The 9,719-nt window shown below is 45.5% G+C and overlaps 1 pseudogene; it reads left to right on the top strand.

Moving 5' to 3' along the window:
• The first annotated feature begins 3,240 nt into the window (after nt 1-3,240).
• On the top strand, nt 3,241-8,684 carry LOC138762403 (hydroxycarboxylic acid receptor 1-like; annotated as a pseudogene).
• Nucleotides 8,685-9,719: the final 1,035 nt, after the last annotated feature.

Below are 9,719 nucleotides of genomic sequence, written 5' to 3'. Positions count from 1 at the left end.
CAGGCAGGTCAATTTGTGGCCAGGATGGTGCACTTCCCCCTTCAAAGAGTGAGGCGATATATCTCAACTGGTCTGCCCAATAGTATTTCTTGATGTCTGACATTCATAATCCACCAGACTGTAATCCCAGGTCAATTTTTCCATAGAGATCCTGGCTACCTTTCCATTCCATAGGAATGTCCTTATACATGAGAGCAAAGTTTGGAAGAATACCCGGGGCTACGCCACAGGCAGTGCCTGGAAGAGGTACTGAAGTCTCGGCAACACATTCACTTTAACATAGTTGACCCTGCCCACTAAGGTTATGTGCAGGGACATTCACCTATTTAAGTCCTCCTCAATTCTCCCAACCAATGGGGTATAATTTAGTTTATATAAATAATTCAAGTTTTGTCTATTCTGACTCCTAGATATTTGATCCCGCTTTGTGGCCACTTTAATTAACCGTTTTCTTGAAATTGACTGTAATCCTCCTTAGTAAGTGACCTCTTGTCCCAATTAACCTTGTAGCCAGAAATCTCTCCATAGTCCTCCAGAGTAGAGCGTAGCTTGGACAATGAATTTGCTGTGTCTGTCAGATCTATCAGTGTGTTATAGGCAAATAAATTGATCTTATGTTCTACCTGGCCTGCTCTAACGCCCTTGATGTCTGGATCCTGGCGAATGGCTTCAGCCTGTGGCTCCTTGGCTAGTATGAACAGGAAAGTATAGCAGACACCTTGTCTATTTGATCTTGGCAGTGGGAAAGCTGGAGAATTTTGACTGTTGGACACAACTTTAGCCTTGGGTGCATGGTTCAGCGCCCTTATTGAATTTATAAAAGTTGGCCCTAACCCTACTTTAAATAGAAAATCCCACTCCAATGTGTCAAATGCCTTTTCCGCATCCAGGGCCACAGCTAAACCCCTCTTGTTTCTGGTTTGCGCCAGATGCATTATACTCAACAATCTGCCAATGTTATCCGCTGCCTGTTTTTTTTGCACAAAGCCTGCTTCATCTTTATTTATTATTTATGGACTTTTCCATACTATATATTTGGAGCATATTGTATTTCAGTTTTTTTATTTGTTAGAGCCCTGTAATCATCCTCTGAACCCAAATTTTGGAAATCCTTTTCTAGACAAGTGATTTCCTGATCCAATTCAACCACCTCCCTCATATATTGCTTTTTTTTAACTGTTTAGGTGTATCCAATTTTCTGACCTCTCAATATGCTTTGAGGGTATCACATAGGATGAATTAATCTGGAGTAGAGGTACAGTTGGCCTCACAGAACATATCTATTTGCACTCTTATAAAACTACAAAACTCCAGCTTCTTTAGCAGTTACCCTTTAAGATGCTGTCTGTTTGCTGTATCCTGCTTATTTGGTATTTCTATTGTTAATGTCAGGGGTGAATGATCTGAGAAAAGTCTTGCTGTGTACTCAGCCTCCACGATCCTACCCTCTACATGGGCTGAAGCCAAGAAAAATCTATTCTAGAGTAGGAGTCATATTGTTTTGAGTAGAAGGAATAATCTTTTTCTCTTGGATATTTCTGCCTCCATGTGTCTATCAAGTTGAGCTCCTTCATACAGTCTGCCATTGTTTTTAGTTATTTTCTTTGCTGATTTAGTAAGACAGGATCCAGACAAAAATTAAAATCTCTCCCAATCAGGATGTTCTCCTTTCCCTTTGTCAATCTTAGGAAAATGTCCTGCATGAACTTTTCATCATCAAAGTTGTGGCATACACATTTACTAAGGTCCAGGGTTCTGAATATATCTGACAGTGCACCATTACAAATCTTCCTGTTCTGTCTATGATCACATTCTGCACTCTCACTGGAACACTCTTCCCTATCAGAATTGCTGCACCCACCCCCCTTCTCTTTTGTGCTGAATGAGGTGGATATTACCTGGCCCACCCATCCATTTTTTGAAATTAATGTTCTTTATACTCTTAGCCATTGCCCCAGAGACTACATGTTTATCCCCAATCCTCTACCGCCTGTATCCTTCATTCGTCCAACCTTTTTCCTTCAGCCATGTGCTCCAGCCAGCTGGGCCCGTGACAAACCTTGGGAATGTAAAACAAAAACAAGGACCACATACCCCAAAAGGACAGATAAGAAAATAAATTCAACAAAAAAAAGAAAAAAAAACACAAAGAACTACATCAAACTCCGACCTCTTACCAACATATAGTCTCCATCTCTATCTCCTTCCTTTTAATCCTCCCTCCTCCCCAACACCCCCTGGCCTCTGGTGACTTCACCCTCTGTGACATCACCATCCCCCTCCTTACCACAGGCTGTGTATTTTGCACCCATCTACTTCCCATGCCTCTCCACCCTCACTTCCCTCATTTCTCTTTTTACAAATTCTCCCATCAATGTATTTACACAACAAACATTTAAACTCACTATTGTTATTCCCATTTAGCTATTACTTGCAATGTATTCTTACATTCAACAAAATATTGGCATTACTCATTTGGCACTACACACATATATACTATTTCTTACAAATCGACATCTGTTTTACAAACTCTTGGGCCTCTTTGGCCTCCAACAGGAACTTTCTCTCACCCCATGGCATTATGATTTTTAGAGTTGCCGGATATCTAAAGACATTTTCTGCTCGGCCTTTCTTTTTATTGGCTTGAATTCTTTCCTTTGTTTTAGGAGGGCCACACTCATGTCTAGAATCACACATTATTCCCCTCCAGCTCCATTGCCCCCCCTTCCCCCCACATATTCACCCAGACCGCTGCCGCACTTTAGATTTTCTCACAGTTGTGGTGATGCAGAAGCTTCACCAGCACCGAGCGTGGTCTTTGATTGGGAGACAGGCATGGGAAGGGGACCAATGGGCCCTCTCGATTTCCACTGATTGCCCCAGTTTTTCCTTTCCCAGACCTCTGGCAACCAGCATTGGAAAAACGCTATGGGGTCCCTCCATTCTTTACCTTCCGGCAACCCCACAATTTTTATGGTGTTCCTCCGGCCATGGTTCTCCAGTGTCAATTCTCTGCCAGAGACACCCCCTTTCTGCCTCCCACATGGTGACTTCCTTCTCCAATTTACTTATTCTGTCCCCATTATCTCTTCTTTCTTCCATTTCAGACACCCTTCCTGTCAGTCCAATTAGGGCATTTTCCCATCTGCCCATTTTGTCCCTTAAATCTTTGGCCAGTTCATCCCATGGCCTTTAAATTATCTTGTAGTGAGAGCTCTATGCCCCCTCCTCCTCTTGCCGATGCCATCTTGCTTCCCTCCTGGATCCTGTGTCTTCTCTGCATGTTTTCTCATGACGCTGCCTCCAGCTTTCTCGTGGCCTCCCACCTCGCTGGAATCTCCATTGGAGACATCTACTGATGCAGGGCTGAGAACTCCCGTGTCCTCCTGTAAGCCGTTCCTATTGCCCGTCGTGTTCTGCTCCCAGGCGCTCTTTTCTTGCTGTCTTCTGGGGAGGGGCACAATGCACTCCCCTCCCTGAGGCTCGGACCTCCCCGCAGATCCCTCGCCTTCTGATGATCGATCGGGGACTGCATCGCTTCTTCTCCCGGGCGAGCTTTATCCATGCTCGGCGAGTCGTGCCTCCATCATCGGTACCTCCTGGGACATGGTTGGCTATCTTGGGCTCCATGAGATGGGCTGGATCAGGTCCTCCTACCACGCTGGCAGTCTTTGCCTGGCTGGTGCTTTTCTTTCCCATTATTTCTAGGCAGGGATCTTCATTTGCCTGTTTTTTAAAATTATTTTTGATGTTTATTCTTTCTTTTTAAACTATTTTTGAATCTCCTGATCTGGGACTCTAGGGATCGACATCCTGCTACTCATTCCTCATCACGTCAAGTTTCTCCAGCATTGTTGTGCATTGCAAACACAGAGAAATTACTCTTCGATTGTTGTAGCTTTGTTATAAGCCCACCCATAATCTATGATGCATTCCACAAAAAAATCATTTTATTAATCTTTAAAATTCCTTACTGAAAGGGGAATGTCCTTTGTTTGAGGACAATACTGATTTGAACATTTATATTTGGCATCATTGGGAACGTGACTGCTTTGTGGATCCTCTGTTTTCATGTAAAATCCTGGAGACCCAACACGGTGTATTCACTAAGCTTGGCAATTGTGGATCCTCTTTTAATCTGCTGTTTACTATTTCGAGCCAATTACTACAAACGTGGGAAAGGACTGGATATTTGGTGATGCTATGTGTTTTCTGAAGATATTCCTGATATTTCTGAACCAGGCAGTAAGTGTTGATTTCCTTACTGTTATGGCACTTAATTGCTATTTGAAGGTGATCCATCTGCTCCATAAAGTGAGCAAGATGACTACAAAGTGTGCGGTGAAGGTAATGTGCGTTCTTTTGTTTGCAGCTCTGGCTATTTGCACTTTTTGATTGAACTGCGCACCTTCATACACAACAATGTAATTAACTGTGAGCCATTCAGGCACAGCCTCCAACCTTACTGTTTCCCAACCCTGCTCCACCTATTTCTACCTCCTACCCAAGATCACAAACCCAATTGTCCTGGCAGACCTATCATATCCACGTGCTCCTGTCCCTCCGTACTGGTCTCCACTTACCTCAACTCTATTTTGTCCCCTCTGCTCCAATCCCTCCCCTCCTTCATCTGGGACAATTCACATGCCCTCCATCACTGCAGCAGCTTCCAGTTCCCTGAACTCAATCACCTCATATTTACCATGGATATCCAATCCCTATACACCTCCCTCCCCCATACTGAAGGATTCAAACCCCATTGTTTCTGGACAATAGACCCAACCAGTCCCCCTCCACCACCATAATCTGGCTGGCAGAACTTGTCCTCACCCTTGATAATTTCTCCTTTGACTCATCCCACTCTCTCCAGGTTAAAGGGATAGCCATGGGTACTTGCATGGGGCCCAGCTATGCCTGCTTTTTTGTTGGCTACGTGAAGCAATCTATGCTACAAGCCTACACAGGCAAGACCCCTCAACTCTTCTTCCGCTAACTCAATGACTACTTTGGTGCTATCTCATGTACCCATGATGATTTCGATGACTTCATCCACTTTGCTGTCAACTTCCACCCCGACCTCATATTCACTTGGTCCATCTCCAGCAACACTTCTCCCTTTCCTCCATCTCTCTGTCTCCATCTCAGAAGACAAACTCTCAACAGACATCTTCTGTAAACCCACTAACTCCCACAGCCACCTCGACTCCACCTCTTCCCACCCTGCCCCCTATAAGGATCCGTTCACTTCTCTCAATCCCTATTTCTCTGTCACATCTGCTCCCAGGATGAAGACTTTCAGACCAGATCCTCAGAGACGCCATCCTTCTTCAAACAACATGGCTTTCCCTCTTACAAAGACAGGATTCCTCTTGTCCTTACCTACCACCCCACCAGCCTCCGCATCCAACACATCCTCCTCCATCATTTCCACCACCTACTATGTGATTCCACCACTAGACACATATTGGCCTCTCCTCCCCTCTCCACAGGGACTGCTACCTCTGTGACTTCCTTGTCCATCCCTCCCTCCCCACCATTCATCCCCTTGGTGCCTACCCCTGTGACCACAGGAGATGCTCCACCTGTGCCCACACCTCCTCTCTCACCACCATTTGGGGGCTTTCAGGGCCAACTCTACCAGGGCTAGGCAAACTAGGCAGCTGCCTAAAGCACAGACCACAGAGGGGCACAGTCAGGGTCGGACAAGTTTAGCTCAAGTGCCCCGAACAACATGTGGCAATCAGGTAAGGCTTTAAATGTAATGATAGAGATCATGCTTGCAAGGTCTTGATTATAGTTCCTGTTTGATTAGACTTGGCTGCCAGTAGGGAGCTGACATGGAGGCAGAGACTGCAGCATGTAAGATCTGTAATGGAGGCTTGCAGCCTCATGGAATGCCTCATGGGCTGTTTACATCAACTTTAAAGTAAAGAACCTTTTCCTTCATCCATGTGTTGTCTAAGAACTCATACATATGAATACAAGATGAAACAATAATGTTTTGGGGAAGGTGCTGTCTGGTGAGTGAGGGGCTCAGGTAGGGCAATGGTATAGCAGCCCCCCGAGGTGGGGGGGGTGGAGAGGTGGTAATGCTTTTGCTCACCCCTGGCCACATCGGCTCAGTGCTGGGTCGCTAGAGCCCAATGCATCCCTCTCCAAGGAGGCTCGTTACTTCCTCACGGTGGTGGATTGGGCCACAAGGTGGCTGGAGGCCATCCCAATTAAGGAGGCCTCCATGGAAACATGCGCCAGGACTCTGGTCAACCAATGGATCACCCGTTTTGGATTCCGGGTACATCACTAGCAATTGAGGGGCACAGTTCAGATCTGCCCTGTGGATTCAGATGGCGAAGCTCTTGGGGGGGGGGGGGCAGGGTCAAGCTCCACCACACTACAGCATACCACCCGCAGTCCAAAGGGTTGGTGGAGAGGTTCCACAGGCACCTGAAGACATTGCTTATGGCCAGGCTCTCTGGACAAGACTGGGCAGATGAACTACCTTGGGTCCTCCTCCTCGAGATTAGGATGGCACCCAAGGAGGACCTGCAGGCTTCAGCAATGGAGATGGTCTATGGCGCACTGCTTTCCCTGCCGGGTGAGTTTTTCGGCCCAGACCCTGACACCATGGCCACTGACAAAAACCTGCTGGTGAACCTATGCAGGCGACTGACCTCCCTAGCTCCCCCACCCCCAGCACGCCATGGCACCCGGCTGTTTCATCTCCCCAAAGAGCTTGACTCGGCCCAGTTTGTTTTCGTGCAGAGGGGTCCACAAAGTGCAATGCTACAGCGACCGTACGAGGGGCCATACAAAGTTTTGCACTGGTTCAGTGGAACCTTCACCCTGGGCGTTGTGGAGAGAGAGGAACTTTTTACAGTGGACCGCCTGAAGGCGGCCCATCTGGACTTATCACAGCCAGTGCAGACGGTCGTGCCCAAGCGCCGGGGCCAGCCGACAAAGCGACAGGATGCGTAGCCGGTTCTGGGGAGGGGGTTGTGTGGTGGCGCACATCCTCATGGCGAACTGGCCCTGCTTGTATCGCCACATGGCGGGGCAGCCATGGGGAAATGCCATAGTTGGAGGTTTCTCTCTGACTCCAGCATCCCTTCCAGCGCGCACCCTGGGCAGAGATTATGATGTCATAATGTACCAGGTGACTGAGCTCATGCTGCCCTTAAAGGGGCGCGCTGAATTTGAATAAAAGCAGTCATTAATGACCCTCAACATGGTGGCTGTGTTTCTTCCACTGCTCACACCACCACAAAATTCCCTTTTTGCCTGCTGCAAGTCAGACAGATTCGCCACCAGCAGTTGTCAAGGCTCCTCTTACATTTCTTACAGTTAATGAAAGAGAAGCAAAAGAGAGGCCCCCCCAGAGTCACAGAGTGTCCGTAGATTTGCCTCCAGCATTTCTGCAGCCTCCACATCCACCCAGAGTCCAGTCCAAACCATTGGCAAATCGAGCTCCAGATCCGAACCTCCGACATGGTCAGGCACCTCCTCGCATCACAGTTCTGATACCTAGTAACCTTCTGGCCAGTTCGAGCCAGTCTCCAGCAGTCCACAGGCCGGTGTGAGTCTCCTGACAGCAGTCTCCAGCAGGCCCCAGCTTCTGTAGGTTCCTCACCTCGAGTTGCTAGCAGCCCGCTGCAGAGCCCCCTCACTGGTCTACCTCTGTGGTCACAGTTCCGAGGGTTATCTCTTCCACTTCTCCTTCTCGACAGGGGTTGGTCTTCCCATTTTCTGGTGCCCCGCTTCCCTGGAGTCTGCAGCCCCCTCGTAGCTGCTGCCGATTAATAGGTGCCACCATCTTGGATGCAGACCCTGTGGTCATGGGATCTCAAATAAAACCACCGTTTGCTCCCTCAATGGGTTGTTAAAAGCTCGTGAGAAGCCAATGGCAGTCAACTGGGCTGCTGGACCCTGCAGGAACACTGCATCTCTGCTCCTTCACTACTTGTGGGTCTACCCAGCAGCACCGCTGCCGCTATAGTAGCTCCGACTGTGCGGCGATCTTTGAAAACCTTATCATATCCAATGAACACCTATTGTTGGTCTGGACTCCTCCCCCAGCCAGTATTGCCTGCATTCTGAGATTTTCTGCTTCTGTTTATTTTTGAAGAAGGTATCAGAGCCGAAATGTCAGCAATAAATCTTTGTCTCCTATGGACGCTGAAAGACCAGTTGAGTCCTCCAGCATTTTGGTGTGTTTTTAAGCCATTCAAGATAACCCGGCCTTAGTTTCTCAGCATTTTGGACTAACTTTGTTTTTATTGCACTCAAGTTTATTTTACCAGCAGCTGTCATCCCGTTCTCTGCCTGTTGCATCACCTGGAAGGTGAAGCAGGTGAAATCTGAAATGAGGGCAAAATATTTGTTTCTTACCCACCAACATTGCTGCACTTGCTGTTTTAATCTCAAGCAGTTCCTAAGACTGCGAACATTTTGACGTCACCGTCCAGTTATTCCAGTTGTTTACTACTTCTCAAGTTCAACGTTTAAAGAAATTTGAAGAGATTTCTCATTTCTCATAATATAAGAATTTTCAGATCGGAGCAATTTATTCAGTTCGACCAACACTTGTTATCCAACAAGTTGTTGAATCTCAAAGCAATGCCTTTGATCATTTACAAACAAAATCAACAGAGTTGTATGATCCAGCTACACTGAGGGACTGGGCATAGAAAGGGAGATCGCTTTGTTGAGCACCTCGGCTCAGTCCACTGCAGTAACATGGGTCTCTCATTTCAATTCCCTGTCCCATTCCCTTGCTGACATGCCTGACCATGGTCTCATTCACTGCAAGAATGAGGCTACTAGCAAAATGAAGGAACAACATCTCATCTTTAATCTGGGCTCTCTCCAACTGGATGGAATTAACATAATCTTCTCTGGTTTCTAAGATTTGCAGGAAACTTATTTGACTGAAATAGAACATGGGAAGTTAAAAAGAGATTGGGTTGGATCAGTACTGGCCTCTTCATTTAATTCTAAGGCCAGAGGAGTAGCTATATTTAAAAAAATTACAAATTAAAATGTTGGATACAACTATAGATAAAGCAGGGAGATATGTATTGATTAATTGTCAGATTAATTCAGAATATTGGACATTAATGAATATATATCCAACAAATGATGGGATATTTATACAAGATATTTTTATGCAATTATCAAGTGCATAGGGGAAAATAATAATGGGTGGAGATTTTAATTTTACTTTTGATTCAAAACTAGATAGATCAGATGGAAATATTGTTAAAAATAAAGTATTTAAAATTGTGACAGATTTAATGAACAAAATGAGACTTGTTGATAGTTGGAGGAAAATTCATCTTAATGATAGGGACTATTTTTATTCTTTTAGACATAAGACGTATTCACGTATTGATATGTTTTTAGTCTCCACACAATTAGAAGCTAGAGTTCAGAAGATTGAGCAAGAATATTATTGGATCATTCACCTTTAGTGATGTCAACTGCGTTCGAAGAACAAAATGTAGGTTATAGATGGAGATTTAATACTGTACTTTTAAAGAGGAAGGACTTTTGTGAATTTATGAGAAAACAGATAAAATTTTTTCCAGAAATTAATGAACACTCAGTAGCAAATAAATTTATTATATGGGACTCTGAGAGGCTATTTAAGAGGACAAATAATGTTACACATGTAAAATAAAGAAAGAATATATGAAAGAAGTAGATCAATTAGACAAAGATAT

The sequence above is a fragment of the Narcine bancroftii genome, chromosome 4, assembly GCF_036971445.1.
Source record: "Narcine bancroftii isolate sNarBan1 chromosome 4, sNarBan1.hap1, whole genome shotgun sequence".
NCBI lineage: Eukaryota > Metazoa > Chordata > Chondrichthyes > Torpediniformes > Narcinidae > Narcine > Narcine bancroftii.
This window is presented reverse-complemented; position numbering and strand designations above follow the sequence as displayed.